The sequence below is a fragment of the Pseudorca crassidens genome, chromosome 1, assembly GCF_039906515.1.
Source record: "Pseudorca crassidens isolate mPseCra1 chromosome 1, mPseCra1.hap1, whole genome shotgun sequence".
Lineage (NCBI taxonomy): Eukaryota > Metazoa > Chordata > Mammalia > Artiodactyla > Delphinidae > Pseudorca > Pseudorca crassidens.
This window is the reverse complement of record NC_090296.1, coordinates 22,368,690-22,386,014: the sequence shown is the minus strand read 5'-3', so window position 1 is coordinate 22,386,014 and position 17,325 is coordinate 22,368,690. Positions and strand designations below refer to the sequence as shown.

The 17,325-nt window shown below is 45.3% G+C and overlaps 1 protein-coding gene across 4 annotated transcripts in view; it reads right to left on the bottom strand.

The window, feature by feature from the left end:
* Positions 1 to 10,802, bottom strand: part of STON2 (stonin 2) — a 144,699-nt gene extending 133,897 nt beyond the window's left edge. For all 4 annotated transcript variants that reach the window (XM_067728787.1, XM_067728798.1, XM_067728779.1 and 1 more), the window contains exon 1: positions 10,657 to 10,802. The gene's annotated coding sequence lies outside the window, so the exon portion shown is untranslated. The remainder of the gene's footprint in view (positions 1 to 10,656) is intronic.
* Positions 10,803 to 17,325: the final 6,523 nt, after the last annotated feature.

Genomic DNA, 17,325 nt, shown 5'->3' with positions numbered 1-17,325 from the left:
TCCTCAACCTGAAAGACCAGAGAGAAAAATGTAATCACTGCAAACTCTTGCCTATTAATTCTTCTGCTTTGGTTATTTCTAATGTTTTCTCTCAGCCCTCACACCACCCACCTCCATCTGGAGAAGGTTTCTCAAAAATTCTAGCGGAGATTTAGACACCAACCGCAACGTTACACATATTTGGTCCCGTCACCACTAATAGTAGTATTTCTTTTGGTAGACGTCTCGCTGACAGTAACTCTTGCAAAACAGAAAAGCCACAAATTCGTTGCATATAAACCACATATGCAAACACGGCAGACATTCTAATTAGAGAATTGAGAGACAAGACTTCAGAATTTCATTCGCCATATCTCTTGGTTCTTACTGAGCTTTGAGAGTGAGACGTTTTAAAAAAATTCAGAATTGTATTATTTGCTGAGTGAAAACCCAGTGTCTTAGATGCATTTTCCAACCAAGTGTAAAAGTCGAATTTAAAACAGTCGGGAGGATCAGTTCATTTATTGGAAAAGAGTGAGAACTTTCTTACCCGGCTCATAGTGGTAAAGAGCACGTATGAGGTTAGCATATATAATACTGAAACACTGACACTGCCAGGGATATCCATTTTTTTCCGTGTTTCTGTTTTCAGGTCTCTGAAGGCTTGTGCGTCTGTGATTCACATACCAGTTGCCACATCTACAGGCCAGATCTGATCTTTGGATGCAGTGTTTCAATTACAGAGGAAGTATAAGTGGCTGACATGTAAAATTTATTGCAGTACCCCCTTGACCTCACTCTTTTATTTTTAATAAAAAGAAGGAAGGAAAATAGCAGCAGTGTGGGTTAAATTAAAATGTGTTTTCCACCTCAGGCAAAATTCAAAGGGCTTTAAAAATTCCTCACTTCTCACACATTGGCACGAACAGGGAGAATTTCACAGTGATAAAGCGATTAACAGCTTCATAGCATTAATACAGCTGCACTTACTGAGCCCTCAAATCTCTGAGATGGGCATTTTTACTACCAGTTCCCATCTCAAGATAAGGAAACAGAGTGTCAGAGGGTAAGTAGCTTGCCCAAGGGCACAAAGCTAGGATGAGGTCAACTGGTATCTGATCAGAGTCTACTGACTCTGAAGTCCAAGCATTAACAGAACTCAGATGATAAACTAGCCAAAGAAAACACCAGCATTAAGTAGGTCCACCCTTCATTTCACACTTGCAAATCGAAGGAAAGAACAAACTAGAAAACTGGAAACAGCCTGACTCTTCCACTGGAGCTGGAATACCCCCTGGTTCAGCCCTCGGACTCTTCTTTGTCTGCTTCCATTCCTTCACGATGGCTTTGGATGCCATCTCTAGCTAGATGGAATAAACCACCACATAGAGGTTTCCAGCCCTGACTTCTCCCCTGACACCACTGATGCCCACAGAGCACCTTTACTTCAATGTCCAACAGGCCTCTCAAACTTAACATATCCAAAATTGAACTACTCTCTGTCTCCCAAAACCACTCCAGCAGAAGCCTTCCCCACCCAGGATGATGGCAGCTCTATCTCTCCAATAGCTCTGGGGAAAAAAAAAAAATCAAGTCATCCTGAACTTCCCTCTTCCTCTTACACTGTTTCTCTCATGTTCATTTCACAAAAAGGCAGTTTACAAACATATTTCTCATATGATTCTTTAAAATGGCAAACTCCACTAGTACAATTAATAATTATTTCATTTGCATGTAACTCATCATGAGTACCTTTACTAAAGCAGTCAGGTGAGCTTTATCCATCGTAGACAATGGAGCTTTATCCACTGTCTACCTACAAACAATGATGTTCACCTACTACTTCATTTTTTATGTGTTATTTGATAAACACGTATGTAACACCTCCTATCTGCCAGCCGTTGATCTCAAAGTGCTTTACAACTCACTTAACTAACTCATGCACTCCTCAAAAGAACCCTATAAAGTAGGTACTATTATTATCCCATTTATTTAGATAAAGAAACTGAGGCACACAGAAGTTAAATAATGCCCAAGACCACACAATTCAAACCTGGACAGTCTAGCTCCAGAGTCCGCATAAATGAACCTACCGTGTTATCTGGCTTTCTTATGGCCAGGACCTACCTCTGCCAAGTGCCCAGCCAGGACTGGCTGTACGTTCTCTGTCCTCTTCACAGGAGAGAAGCAACCAAATGACAGGGATCAGAGCCCCTAGTCCCATGAGCACAGTGCTGTGCGTGATGGATGGTGCAGCTAGAGGAGCTGCTGCAGACACACCCGCCCACCTATGCCAATCAGGCTGATGTGAGTGACAGAGACACGCAGAATTTACGCTAACAGATCCCCACTCCCCAACTCACCCCCTTTCTGGATGATACTTTAGAACAAAAAATTTAAGGAGGACGAGATAGGGAAAAGAAGAGAAGGAAGTGTGCTTCAACAGCCCTGCTGATAGTGTGAACTGAGGGAGCAAAAACAAGGGCCGTTTCCTCCCACAGGGATCTCCGTGGGTGTGGTCAGAGTGCACAGACAGCCCCTGTTAACTCTTCCCAGCACTTTTCCTTTTGTTTCCAGATACAGTACAATAGTGACTAAGGGCACAGTTTCTAGAGCTAAGTGATTAAAAGAGGGTGCAAAGTCCAGGTCCACTACAACCTTTGACAAACTACTCAACTCCAGCCTCTGCTTGTCTCGTCTGTGAACTGAGATCCCACTCTTCCCAACCGTACAGAGCTGAGACAGAAATTAAGTGAGATAATACGGAGTGAACTGCTAGCAAAGGACCTGGAATTAGTAAAACTCAATGAATAATAGCTATTGATAGTGATTTTGATAATTTTGATTAAAAAAGTTTTTCACACCTTTCAACTGCTCAGAGTCTGAAGTGGAGGGAGATGGAGGGACAAGGAGTAATGTCAAAAAAAATACTTTATGTTTGGGACTTCCCTGTTGGCGCAGTGGTTAAGAATCCACCTGCCAATGCAGGAGACACAGGTTCAAGCCCTGGTCCGGGAAGATCCCACATGCCACGGAGCAACTAAGCCCGTGCACCACAACTACTGAGCCTGAGCTCTAGAGCTCGTGAGCCACAACTACAGAACCTGCGTGCCACAGCTACTGAAGCCCGCGCACCTAGAGCCCGTGCTCCACAACAAAAGAAGCCACCACAATGAGAAGCCTGTGCACCACAACGAAGAGTAGCCCCCACATGACACAACTCGAGAAAGCCCGTGCGCAGCAACGAAGACACAACGCAACCAAAAATAAATTAATTAACTTTTTTAAAAAATTCTTTATGTTTGGCAAAGATACAAGTCAAACTGTATTTCTGACAGCTCTGGGTTCACGAAACAGACAACATTTAAACAATGTATAACTGAATAAGCTATGGATCACCCCAGCCTTATCCACTTAACCACGGTATTATAATTTCCCTCTTTTAAAAACTTACGTCAGGAAAGACAGACAAACATATTCAGTTTCTAAAGCAAACAGAAATAAAATCTGTTTTCATTTAAAGCATCTCACTTTTTTTTTTTTTTAAAGCAATTAGCTAACTTCAAAAGGCAGCCAATGGAGTGATTCTATCCTGCTGGTAAGGGTCTGGTGTCTCACTTCAAAGTTCAAGCAGATTGAAAGCCACTGATAGTCCTGCTATACTGGTTGGCATTTGGCATGAAAAGTGCTGAGATTGCTGTTTCATTCAGATGGGAGTGTTTGCACAGATCCACAGCACTGAAATGGTACTTTCTTACAGTGAGAGCCAGGATTAAGCCTGAAAGAGAAGGGTGTAATTATCTCATCCCCAGATTAAAATTAACGAGGACCTCTTGGGGTTACAGTTGAGGGCCTCCATGGGCTACAATAATAGATGGAGAAAATCTTAACTAAATGTCAAGGACCCAAGTTCTTAGAGCCACCATCCCTATGGAGATCTGCAAAGCAAATGACGCTGGGAACCACCAAATGTCAGGGAGGTGGGATCCAGGGATGTGGACATGCCAGGGTATTCTTGCATGACTTTAAACAAGTCACTTGACTTTCCCAAGTCATTTTGCAAGTGGAGAGAGACCAACCACCTGCCAGTTTGACAGAGTTTATGATAGGATTAGATTGTATTGATAAAGTGGTGCGTCATCCTTAGCTCCAAAGTGCTTTCCTATTAATAAAATGAAATGTTAAGAAGGTCAAATGAGAGTCCAGTGTTACTCATCTTCTAATGAATCAATGAATGGCTTAATTTGTCAGGAGCTGTAAGCCGTCAGAATATTCGTTTTTGTTTTTGTTTTTCTTTTGCAGTACGCGGGCCTCTCACTGTTGTGGCGCGGGCCTCTCATTACTGTGGCCTCTCCTGTTGCGGAGCACAGGCTCCGGACGTGCAGTCTCAGCGGCCACGGCTCACGGGCCCAGCCGCTCCGCAGCATGTGGGATCTTCCCGGACCGGGGCACGAACCCGTGTTCCCTGCATCGGCAGGTGGACTCTCAACCACTGCACCACCAGGGAAGCCCCCGTCAGAATATTTGGATTAGATGGTCCGAGGGCGCTCAAGAAAGGAAGACCTCAAGAAGCTCAGGCTTCCCTTCTCCTCTCTTACTTGACCCCTTCACTCCAGATACAGAAGTCGAATCACAGTCCTAAACAAGCCTGTGCTGACCAGCAGAGCCACAGATCACTTAGGTCCATTCCCTAAACCCCAATGCTCCACCCAAATGCTACTCCTACCTCCGATCTAGTGCGACTGCTCCTCCATGAGCCTTCCCGTCCAGGACAACCTCAGAAAGATCCCATCTCTGGATTCACAGCATGCATACCCCCTTTTATTATATGCCTACTCTTGGCCTCACTGTTACGTACCTATTATTAATTTTGCGTAAATATTATGCCTTTTCTCTCTCAGATTAGAGGCCGTGTCAGAGGACTAAGTACTACACTTTTCTGAATTCCTCATGATGTCTTCCTCGGAGCCTTGCACCTAGAAGATGCTCAATGCCATTCACATGAAGCCACCTTCCAAAGATTTTACTGGGCCATTAGCAATCTGCCAAGTAGCTTCACACTCCTCATTGTGACTAAATATTGTAAAGAACATTGACCATCTGTTACCTGTTGGTGAGGCCACCTCAGTGCACACAAGTCTGCGTTGGTGCAGGGCCGGCTGAAGTGACAGAGGTGTACACAATGGACAAAAGATTCATGGGACTTAGAGTTTTCAATCCTGCCCTTCTTTTATCTGTCTATAGAATTTTGGTTGTTTCTATCTACGTTATTATATTTCAGAAAGACAACAATAGCACTGGAAATCTACCACCAGAAATTGCTAGACATTGAATATATATATGGTATACATTATAGCATTTATTCAAATAAACATAGAGTATACTAGTTATCTAGTTATTTAATATGTATGTTACTTAAACATCAAATTTCTGGATAAATGCTAAGCAACAGTGAATAGTAACACTTTCTAATGACTATGATCAGTGTTTTAAGTCCCTCCTGGCTAGTTTAAGTGTCCCTTTCCTCACTGGCTCTCACTCATGTCTAGGGTTTTGTTTGCTACATCTTTTGAAACTTTAGACCAAGTTTCCTGGAGACCTGAGATTGAGGGAACTGCAGGAGTTCACCGTACAGTTGACCAAGAGAAGGTAGCACTAAGGCCAACCCTGCAGGAAGAGGGGAAACAGCTGGCCTTCCAAAATTACCTGGACAGGGAAACAGACAGATCTAACCAACAGAGTTGGCCTCAGGCCTGCTGGACAGAGGTTATGGTTCCAAGCTTTCACATCCCCCCTCTGGAGGTACCCAGAATCCTGGGGAATTCTCCCGTCTCCAAGAGCACACCGTTAAGGTGTCATTTGTCTGTCAAATCTCTATTAGGGGGCTTCTCTGGTGGTACAGTGGTTAAGAATCTGCCTGCCAATGCAAGGGACACGGGTTCGAGCCCTGGTGCGGGAAGATCCCACATGCCGCGGAGCAACCAAGTCCATGCACCACAACTACTGAGCCTGCACTCTAGAGCCCACGAGCCACAACTACTGAGCCCACGTGCTACAACTACTGAAGCCCGCGAGCCTAGAGCCCACGCTCCGCAACAGGAGAAGCCACCGCAATGAGAAGCCCGCGCACCTCAATGAAGAGTAGCCCCCGCTCACCGCAACTAGAGAAAGCCCGCAGGCAGCAATGAAGACCCAATGCAGCCAAAAACTAAATAAATAAAATAAATAAATTTATTTTAAAAAAATCTCTATTAGGAAAAGTATCTTTTCAAATCTCACTCACTTCGCATTATAGCTTAGGCCCACCATGACATTTCTTACTTTATACAAATTTAATAGGCATAGAATTTCCAGTATATTCAACACCCCAATGGACCATTTTACACTCATGCCACCTTGAAACAAATACTGTAACCCGCTAGCTAGCACTCAAAATGTTGACCCTGAAAGTATTTCATTCATTCACATGGTGTCTGTTGGGCAGGCATATCACTGATTATCTAGACCCCAGTAGAGTTCAAACTTTTGTCACATCCAAGATTGAGAAAAATACAGCAAAAAGAAAACAAACCCTCACGATGCTTTATTTCTTCTGTCACGTTGTACACGCCAACATATTTTCTCCTTAACGTCTGATCTTGGAAGGCTCTCTCATTACAGGAATGCTCTCTCATTACAGGAGCAGTGAGTCACAGCTAAGGGAACTGTCACAACTTGCGCCAGCCATTAGTATAAGCCAAACCATGGATGACTTTGGGTTCTCAGGGGGTTATTTATCTAGGGGGGTTGATCACAATTTGCATGATCATACGGTACAGATGTTTATTCGTGAACGTGACCTCAAGAGAAGAGAGCAATTTCTTGGTCTGACTACTTTAAAATTCAGCCAAATGTCCACCCAGTGGGCCAACCCAGCTCCAAAAGATATCAGAACTGGGATGACAAGCAGTGAGATGGATCAGGGTGGGAAATACACTGGCCGACTTGAGTGCAAGGTCTGGAACCAGGCAATGTGCTCGCTGACAGGGAGTCAGGGCAGAATCACAAGGGAGGGGATAAAGCAGCACTTGCACACTTCTTACCTCTCAGAATCTGAGCTTTTTTCATTTCCTCACTGTGAGAATTGCATCTGCAATTCAATATACACCTAGAGACTCAGTCACTCTTACAGACCCCACTGTTTGTGGCCAGAGCCAGCCTTCAGCAAAACTGCCACAGGGATTATGCTGGGACCTTCCAGATTTTTTTCCTCCTTCCATTCTATTCCGGCCTTTCCCTCAACTATGTCTTAATTTCTCCCTTTAATTCAGTGGTTTTCAAAGTGTGGTCTCTGGACCAGCAGCAGCAATATCACCTGAGCACCCCTCAGAAATGCTTGTTCCCAGGCCTACTGGTTCAGAGATTCTGGGGGTGGGGCCCAGAAATCTGTGTTTTTTCAAGCCCTTTAGGTGATTCTAATGCACCCTAAACTTTGAGAACAGCTGCTTTAGGTGACAATTATAAAATAAGGACTTTAAGATGAGAGAGACATCCATTTTAGGAGAAAACTTGTTAAGAAGACAAGCCACCCAAGTGCCAAATGAGCCACTTCTAGGAGTGGACTCAAGTCATGTGACAGATAGTGAGAGATCTGAGGCTGCTGTGTTAGTCCGAGCCCTCATCATCTCTTACCTGTAAGTCTCACCTATTTCATTCTTCCCACTTTGCTACGAGAGATGTGTGCTCAGCCTGAACATTTGATCATACCAAACCCCAACTTAAAATCCTTCAGCATAACACAACATTGTAAATCAACTATACTTCAATTAAACAATTAAAAAAAAAAAAGAAAAACCTTCAGCGGCTGTTCCCTGCCCATAGGATAAAGTCCCAAAACCCTGGCACACAACCCAGGGCCCTGCAACATCTGCCTCTAGGACACCTTCCTGGCCTTGTTTCCTTCTGCACTTTCCCTCCTAATCAGCTCTGCCTCACGGGTTTGCAGGAGGCTTACGAGTCCCCATACCACTGACATCAGTTTTGGCCATGTGACTTACCTTGGCCAACAGCATGAGAACTACCACTTCTAAGCAGACATTAAGTACTATAATAGTTCTGTTCCGTCATGTTCTCTTTTTCTCCCTTTCCCATAAACAAGATTAGTATTGTCCCAGAAACAGGCTGTTTCTTAAGCCTTAATAGACCCCCAGATAAAGACAGATGACAAGTAGAACCGAGAGTGACCTACCCTGGACACACAGCATATGTGAGAAATAAACTTTGGTGGTTGTAAGCCACTGAGATTTGGGGGATATTTGTTTATTTTGCCTAAGATGACTATTATAGCACTTCTGATATCCCATATCCTCTCTATCTGGACTTCTCCCCTCTGCCCTACCCTTCCTTCTAATCCCACCTCAACTCTGTTTGCACAAGAGAACTGCTCATTAGTCTACACTCAGCTCAAGTGTATCCCCTCAGTAAAGTCTTTTTTTTTTTTTTTTTCTTTCCCAGGTACAGCTGATCATTCTCACCTTGCGGACCTCCTCTGCATGCTACAGATCTATAACTACATGCCCGGAACGGTGCTAGGAGCTTTCTATTCATTAGCACCATCCTTAGAACTCGTCCAAAAAAAATGTTTTTTTGAGTCCTCATTTTACAACGTGAGAGACTTTGGCTCAGATAAACAAAGCAACTTGTCCAAGTTTCCCAGCCATCAGCCACAGAGACAGAGTTCTCACCAGGGGTGGGTCTGGCTCTGAACTCAGCAATCTTTCCCCTGCCCCACGCGTCTCTCTCCCTCCTCCAGCACGAAGCTTTCAAATCCTCCCACTCAGGTGAAGAGAGTAGGTCCCCTCATCAACACCTGAAAAGGCTGCTGAATTAATCTGACACTTGAAAGATTTGCATCTGGAAGTGGGCTTCTTACCCTCTGAGAAGATAATCACTATCTCTAAGTGGATGTATTTATTCTAAGCCTCCTGGCAAATGCGCTGGAGACCCTAGGAGAACTGGGGCCCTTTGTCTGTGCCCTTTCCCCACGTCCCAGGTTATGCGGGTAATGTGCTGGAAAAGACAGGTTCCCACTAACATCACCCTAGAGAATTTTTAGTAAGGTCCTTTTGGGTTTGTTAGAGGGTAGGAAGCAAGTAAGTAGCAGAGGGCTCAGAAATCCAGCAAGTCTGATACACATTGATACTTTAGCTTTTAAAAAGACAAATTCATGGAGTGAAACGTTTATCTGACTTTTCAAATTAAACAAGGAAAGTGACACAGTGGCAAAGAACTGAACCAGACCACCTAGGTAGAAAACGGGGGAAAAAAATCGCCTAAAGTGGGAAGTGCAACTTTGGGTTTCTATGAGCTGCTGGCATTCTGTTGTGTGGTTGGGCTGTTTGTTCTTTTCTTCTCTCTCTCTCCTTTTAAACTTTACTTGTTTAAGGGAGGAGTAGGAAGTATAAGAACCTTCACAGTTTCCCCCCAAATCAGCGATATTAATGAAAGATTGAACAAAGTACCATGATATTCTTTTCACAGAACATTCATACCATTTTTTTCAAATGTTACAAAGTTTTCTGATACTAATTGGAATCCATTTATCTCTCTCACCATTCCAATGAAGGTTTTTGGTTTTTTTTTAATCCCAGGACCTTTAAATGATACCATCCTTAACATTATTAACAGTATTTTTCCCTTTCAAGTGTAAAAAGCTGTTCGGAGCTCCAAATAGTCACTGGGCCGGTTTGGACACGTCTGATTTACTCTTTAAAAGACCATCCACTCCGTGTAATAAATCCTAAGAGCCAGCGTTTATTGAGTACTTAGCGCTGTCCTGAGTGTTTTTCAGCATTGGCTCATTTACTCCTCAAAACAACTCTATCAGGCAGGTAAAAGCTTTGTCGTGCTTTACAGATTAGAAGAGTGAGGCACACAGAGCACGAAGGACCTGCCTAAGAGAAAAAGAGACAGGCAGAAGCCACCAGCTGCACAAGAGCACAGTTAATGATTCACTCACAGCCCTCGGGCAGCTCCTTTTAGTAGAGGCTGCAACACACGGACACACACACACACACCACATCAACTCTCTTCATCTCAGTGAGAGGCGGGTGTCCTGCAAATTGCTTGGCAACGCGAGGAGGAAACTCCATCCAAAGCCCGGGTCCGCCGGGTCCAGGCCGCCTCTGGGCGCTGTCCAGCGGGCAGCGCGCCTGAGAGGCCAGGCTGGGGTCCTGTCTCCGGACAGCCCGAAGGTGGGGCAGAATGCCAAACCGGGATTTCTGGCGCAGGGGGACGGGGGGGGGGGGGGTGTTGGGGGAGAAAAGCACCGTCCGCAAGTACACCTGTTGTCGCCTCCCTTACTCAAGCCAATGAAGACGTCGCGGGGACTCAGATCTCGGGGAAGACGCCCACTGGCAAACAGCGTCTGTGTATGAGTGTGGGTGTCGCAGGTGTCTTGTCCACCCCCGCCCGCCTTAGGCCGACTCACCTCACTCCCTCTCACCCCTGGACGGCGGCGGCTGGTGGAAACGCGTCTCCCGGGGTCTCCGGCCGAGGTAGGCGTCAGGGCGCTAGGGGCTCGGGCAGCGCCAGCGGCGCTAGGACCTAGCGGCCAAGTCGCCCCCCGCCCGCTCCACCTGCGGGGCCCCTCTCCCCGGGCACGCTCACCCTCCCCGTGCGGGGCGCGGGCTCGGTTACCTGTGACGCCGCCCGCAGGTTCCAGAGAGTCGGCTGGAAGGTCGCCTCGGCAAAGCGGGCTGCGCTGGCCCAGGGCTCCAGTCCGCAGTGAGGCTCTCGCCGCCCTCCCTCCCAGTCAGCCCCGCCGCCCGCTTCACAGTCTGAGCTCGCTCTGCGCCCGCCAGCTCCCGGCGCCGCTCCCGCCGCTCCTGATTGGCCGCAGCTCGCGCCCGAGCTGCGCCCTGATTGGGCAGCCGGGAGCAGGGGCGGTGGGGCGGGCCGGGCGCCGACCGGACCTGCTGCCGGCGACCCTCGCACAGCAGCCTCGCATCTCCGGTGCACCCAGATGCCCCAATCCAGACGCTGAAACCGGGATCCTTCCCCTCCGCGCGAGTGGAGTCCAGGCACGGGGCGGAGCAGAAAGCGTTGTTGCAAAGTAGCAGGGGGATGGCAGGGAGTGGAGATCGCCTAGGAGTCTCTCCCACACCGCGTGTCAAGGCAGGACGGTAGAGATCATTGCTTCTCCGGTGTCGCTCCTACATTTGACTTCACGTTCATTTAATACTTTTACTATAAAAAGGGCGTAGGACGCAGGGCAGTAGCTTATAAACAGTGGGTGCCAAATTGTGTTCGTGGACCCAAATCGTACTTGACAAGCAATCTTTTGTGGTGCAACCAGAGCTTGCGAAGAGTAAGCGACTTGTCCAAGGTCCTAATCACGTTAACAAGTTATTAAGGACGAGAAGGACGACTAGATCTTCCTTTACAAGGAATTTATACCTAGCTAGGGAGATGAGCCTGAATAATAATAATAACAATAACAACAACAACATCAACCCTAACGTTTCCGTGACGCATATTATTTGCCAGTCACTTTTCCAAATATTTTACATATATTAATTAAGAAATACAGGAAACATCTGTCATAAGGATGTCCACATGTCCCGTGTGGACAAGTGACATCAGCTCTGAGTATGGAGAGATTTTCATCTGGAAGACACACTCAGTAACTCCACACTGCGATGCAGAGGCACAAGTTAGAATGGAGAGGAATTGTTGGGAATAAAATTATTTCCATCTTCATTTCTTCTTGCATTTCATAGTCTTTAGTCCTCCCAACATTTTCTCCCACCTGCAATGAACCTTTCTAAAGACTAAAAACAACTACTGTAAATCAGGGTGCTCCCAGAACTTTGTTCTACCGCTCAGAAAAGGACGCCCCCGCAAAACACCCAGATAGACAATGAGTAGAAATAAATAGCAGTTTCTATTTCAGGAACTTTGACTTTGGTTGCAGTAATGTCTTCCTGACAGCAAGTATGTAACCATTTTCCTGCAGGTATTTCCCCCAGTTCTAGCTTCCTATGTTGACAGAACCCTTGAGTGAGAAATTTCGTTTGATAAAGAAGATAAAAGACCCTAGTGAAAACCAGCTTGACCCATTCTAAACAGCCTGATTTTTGCCCTCGCGTGAGCTGAAAGACATTTACTTTGAGGAGCCCAAGACTCCTGGAGGAAATTAGCTCCGTTTTCTCCAGTTTATATCAATGGACAATCAATTCACTTTATATTGAAAAGATGTACTGGGCATAGGTGAAGCCTAAGCCTCACCTGGTAAAAACCTGAGGGCACAACAGACCGTACGAGGAAGTTTCTTTCACCAGCATCCCTCCCCAAGCATCAGTTCCTCACTTTCCATGGCTGTGGCTTTTGCCAAAGCAGAAATTCCATTTGGATTGGTCATACTGTCACTCCAAAGAAAGGCTACTTCAGGCAAAGAACTAGGCTGACCCAAGACGATTTCTTAAATGGATCAACCCTGGTATCATCACACTAAACTCAGCCCTCTGGAAGGATAAGTGGAAGAAGAATCTGGATTCCATCACATTCACTCTGGAATCTTCCTGTGGGCAGAAACCCTTTATGTATCCATCTATGCCCTGTGTCATCTAGCAGAATGCTTTGCTTAGTTCTAATTCCTGTGTGGCACTTCTTCCCTGGCGACTTCTACTTAGCACTAGAGACTCAACTAATGTAGCTCTTCCTCCATGAGGCCTTCGCTAACTCTCCCAGGCAAAGGTAGTCATCCCCCTACCTGTGTTATATCCTCACTACAGCATTCTAGTTCCCATGGCTGTCAGGCAATGGGAAGTAACAGGTATTCAATAAACATGAACTGATTGGCTAAAATCGCTGACAGGTTAATAGGGTAGTATTAAGGAGACTGGGGCCACATCCCTATCCTGGTCAACAGGGCATCCTGCAGTTCCAAACTGAATGGATATTTAATGTGGGTCAAAGTGATCATCCAACCCAACAGTGAGTAGGGAGTTTCTGTATGTCAAGCACTATCAGGTAAAGAAAATAATAGTTCTCTCTTAAATATATGCAAAATGAAATGGTGCAGCTGATTTAGAAAACAATTTGACAGTTCCTCAAAGAATTAAACATAGAGTTACCATATGACCCAGTAATTTTGCTCCTAGGTATATACTCAAGAGAATTTAAAACATATGTGCACACAAAAATGTGAACACAGATGTTCATGGCAGCATTATTCATAATAGCTGAAAAGTGCAAACACCCCAATGTTTATCAACTGATGAATGGATAAACAAAATGTGGTGCCTCCATATGATGGAATATTATACAGCTATAAAAAGGAATGAATACTGATACAGTACATGTTACAACATGGAAGAACCTTGGAAACACTGCGCTAAGTGAAATAAGCCAGACACAAAAGCCCACATACTGTATGATCCCATTTAGATGACATTTCCAGAATGGGCAAATTTATAGAGACACAAAGCAGATTAGTTGTTGCCAAGGAGCCGGGGGAAGGAGAAATGAGGAGTGACTGCTTCATGGATCTGGGGTTTCCTTTTGTGGTGATGAAAATATTCTGGAATTAGATAATGGTTATGGTTGCACAACTTTGTGAATATACTAAAAATCACTTGAATTGTTATTTTTTTTTATGTTTGGCTGCATTGGGTCTTCATTGCGGTGTGCGGGCTTCTCATTGTTGTGGCTTCTCTTGCTGCAGAGCATGGGCTCTAGGTGCGTGGGCTTCGGTAGTTGTGGCGCACGGGCTTAGTTGCTCTGCGGCATGTGGGATCTTCCCGGACCAGGGCTCGAACCTGTGTCTCCTGCATTGGCAAGAGGATTCTTAACCACTGCGCCACCAAGGAAGTCCCTGAATTGTTTTTTTAAAAAAGTCCACACCATGCATTCTGAGGGTGCAGAAACTGTCAATGAAGGAAATGTCAGTCAAATCCTAAAGTGTAGTAGCTAAAAGTATAAAAGTGTGGAGAAACAGAAAAGCCAGTGAAAAACAGCTGAAAGTCAGATTGTCTTCCCCTCACGCTCTAGCTTTCCACAGCCCAGAGGAGATTTACTCCTTAGATCTGTATTGTCCAAATGAACATTCTATGGTAATGGACATGTTCTCTATCTGAGCTATTTATTATGAAAGCCACTAGGCACATGTGGCTATTGGATACTTGCAATGTGGTTAGTGCGACTGAAGAACTGAATTTTAAATTGTGTTTAAATAGCTACCTGTGGCTAGTGGCTACTTTACTGACAGGGTAGCGTTTGCTGGTTTAGAGGGCTAGAGCCATCTTCACTGGCAGTTTGGAACAACACTGGAAGGCATCGGAGGGGGAGAGTCTATGTCTTTATGTCCCAAAGCCCAGCCCAACAATATACCCACTAGAAATCCTTCAATACCATCTCACTCCTCCCAACCTCCTCCCTTCTGTGAACTCAATGAACTTCAGTCAAAATACATTGTTTAGTTTTGTCTTTATGGCAAGGTGCTTCCATTCAATAAATATTTATGGACCAAGCGCCCTGTGGAATTCTGGGAAGAGAAAGGTATGTAGACAATGTCAGCCAAGTTCCCAAGGGTTGTTCTTGACAAGGCTGAAAGGATGAAGGGACAAGAGAAATCCCTTACAAGGACCTGGTTCCTTTCCTCCTTCCCTCCAACATCTCCTACTCATACATACACATACTCTTCCAAGTGGGAAATCTTGCTATTAAGATGTTGAAGTGGGGCTCCCCTGGTGGCGCAGTGGTTGAGAGTCCGCCTGCCAATGCAGGGTACACGGGTTCGTGCCCCGGTCCGGAAAGATCCCACGTGCCGCGGAGCGACTGGGCCCGTGAGCCATGGCCGCTGAGCCTGCGCGTCCGGAGCCTGTGCTCCGCAACGGAAGAGGCCGCAACAGTGAGAGGCCCGCGTACCAAAAAAAAAAAAAAAAAGATGCTGAAGTGATGCGAAGAATCTTTATTTAGATTTCCTGTTTCCCGCTCAAGCCTTTTAACGTCCTTAACTCCCTCAATACACCTTCTAGTTCATGTTGCTCTTTCCCTTCTGTGAACTCTCTTTGAATTTGAAATCAATAGAACGTAATGACTTTCTAAGTGTTCTTCTGTAATGTGGTGTCCCCACCGCAAGATTCATTTGTTACACAAATGTTTATTGAACTCCTGCTTATTTCTGTGCCAGAATAGTCCTAGGGACCATGGATGAAAAGAAAGACAGGGTCACTGGGCAGCTTAGCGCCTAGTGAAAAGACCCACAAAGAAACTGTTCTACAGAGTTTGGCTTAGATGTGTAAGAAGGTTTACTGAAAGCACAGGGCAAGGAACAAATGAGTATACATAGAGAAATCAGGGAAAGTTTCTCAAAGGAGGTGACATTTGAACTGAAGAAATTTGAAAGATGAATAAGAGTTTTTAAAACATTTTTTTAAAGTAAGATGTTATTCTTTTTAATTGAGGTATAATTGACTTATATTAGTCTCAGGTGCACAACATAATGATCCAATGTTTGTATATATTGTGAAATGATTATCACTTTTTAAAATGTAAGATGCTATTTTTTTCTTTACAACTTAAAAAAGTTTTTCACTTATTTATACTGTCCACCTCCCAAAGTTGGATTTGAGGCAGTATGTCAAGAAAAGCTCTGGGGACCAATGTTTGAAAGAATGCATTAACATCAAAGTCCAGCTCAACATCTGTGACAATGGTTTGCACTGCTAACAAGGGTATTAACTGGACAGTCACTCTGGCTGCCCTCAAGGCTTAATCCTGAGAGCAAAACGAAATAAATATGTCTCTCTGATCTCAAGAAGTTTAAAATGTCTCACCTGTACTATTGCAATACACTTCTCGTTGGTCTCTTGTGTTTAATCTTAGTTTCTTCTATTCCAGTGTATCCTAAATTTCAGTCATCTGTGTCCCACCATCTGTCACCCTTCTTGCAGATGTACCTCATTCTCCATGTATCAACTGTGATATTATATACTTAACTGTTTCTTTAAACTGGCTCTCATTTTGCTCAACTTTATTGAAAGGCAATTTTTATATCATTGTCATCAGTGGAATACCAGTATCAGTTGCCATAAATAGAACATTGACCACAAAAATAGTACAATGAAAATAAAACCATGTTATCTAATCTTAGCTGGATACTGTTGGCTGCTGAAAGTTCTGAGTTTGAGGCCCTGCTTTTTCTTTGCTAAACACTGCTCTGATCCATTCCTCTCAGAGCTATCAGAATGATCTAACATGTAAATGCTATCATTTCTCTCTCTCTTATCCAAAACCCTTCAGTGGCTCTTCATTGCCAGGTCTTCTCTTGAACTCCAGGTTCTATTCACTACATTCCTAGAATGCGATCTCTTTCAATGTCAACCACACCCCTGCCTGCCACGTACTGCCCAGAGGGGAGGACAGGATGGATGAGAAGAACAATCTCATTCGCTCGACGAATGTCCATCCCTCATCGATACAACTTAAGATTGATCAGGGAGAGCACGATGTCACCACACTGATAGAGACAAGAGAGGACATCAACCAGAGAAGCCTGTTGGCATTGTGGAGCAATGGGCTGGAAAGCCCCAGAAGGAAATAGGGATGATCACCCTGGAGGACGGGCGGGGAACCCATGGAGAGGAGGGGGTCCCTGCCCTGGGTGCCCGCACAGAGTAGAGAATGCCTCAGATAGACCAGAGGCAGCACCATAGTTGGAATATTGCCAGTCAAGACCAATGCAGGGGCCCACAGGTGCAGCTCAAGTCAAAATTCGGCAGTGAACTGTCAGTGGCCCAGAGCCCTGAACTTATCCTGCGTATGATTTGAGTGAGACATCCAAAATCAGTACTCCAGGACCATTCTGGCAGCCCATCTTGTGCAATCCTGCAAAAGAAATAGTGCACAGGCCAGTGAAGCAATCCATGCTCCAGGCCAGCCTCCTGGATGGAGCACCCAGCCACAGGGTACCAAAAATCCCGGCCGTATGAATCTAAGAGCTCCTTGGGGCTCTGATCAATTCCATGTGCACATAGGGAGTCCAAGAGTGCTTACAAGGGGAGAAGTAGGGACAGGTGGGGACTGACCCAGGCTCAGGGTACCCCGCCCAGATAGCACTTTCAGCCCCAACCAGTCTCAGGCACAAAACTGAAAAATTGTGAGGAAGTCATTCCAAAACACAGGACCCTGAGGCCTGGAGCCTGGGTCAGCACCCCATTTGCCCGGTCTAAGGACGGTACTGCCAGTAGTATACCTACTTTTCACTGTTGAGGTTGAAAAAGTCATATAGTGGACTAGTTTTCCAGCCTTGCTTGTAGCTAGGGATGGCCATGTGGCTTAGTTCTAGCCAATGAGATATAAGGG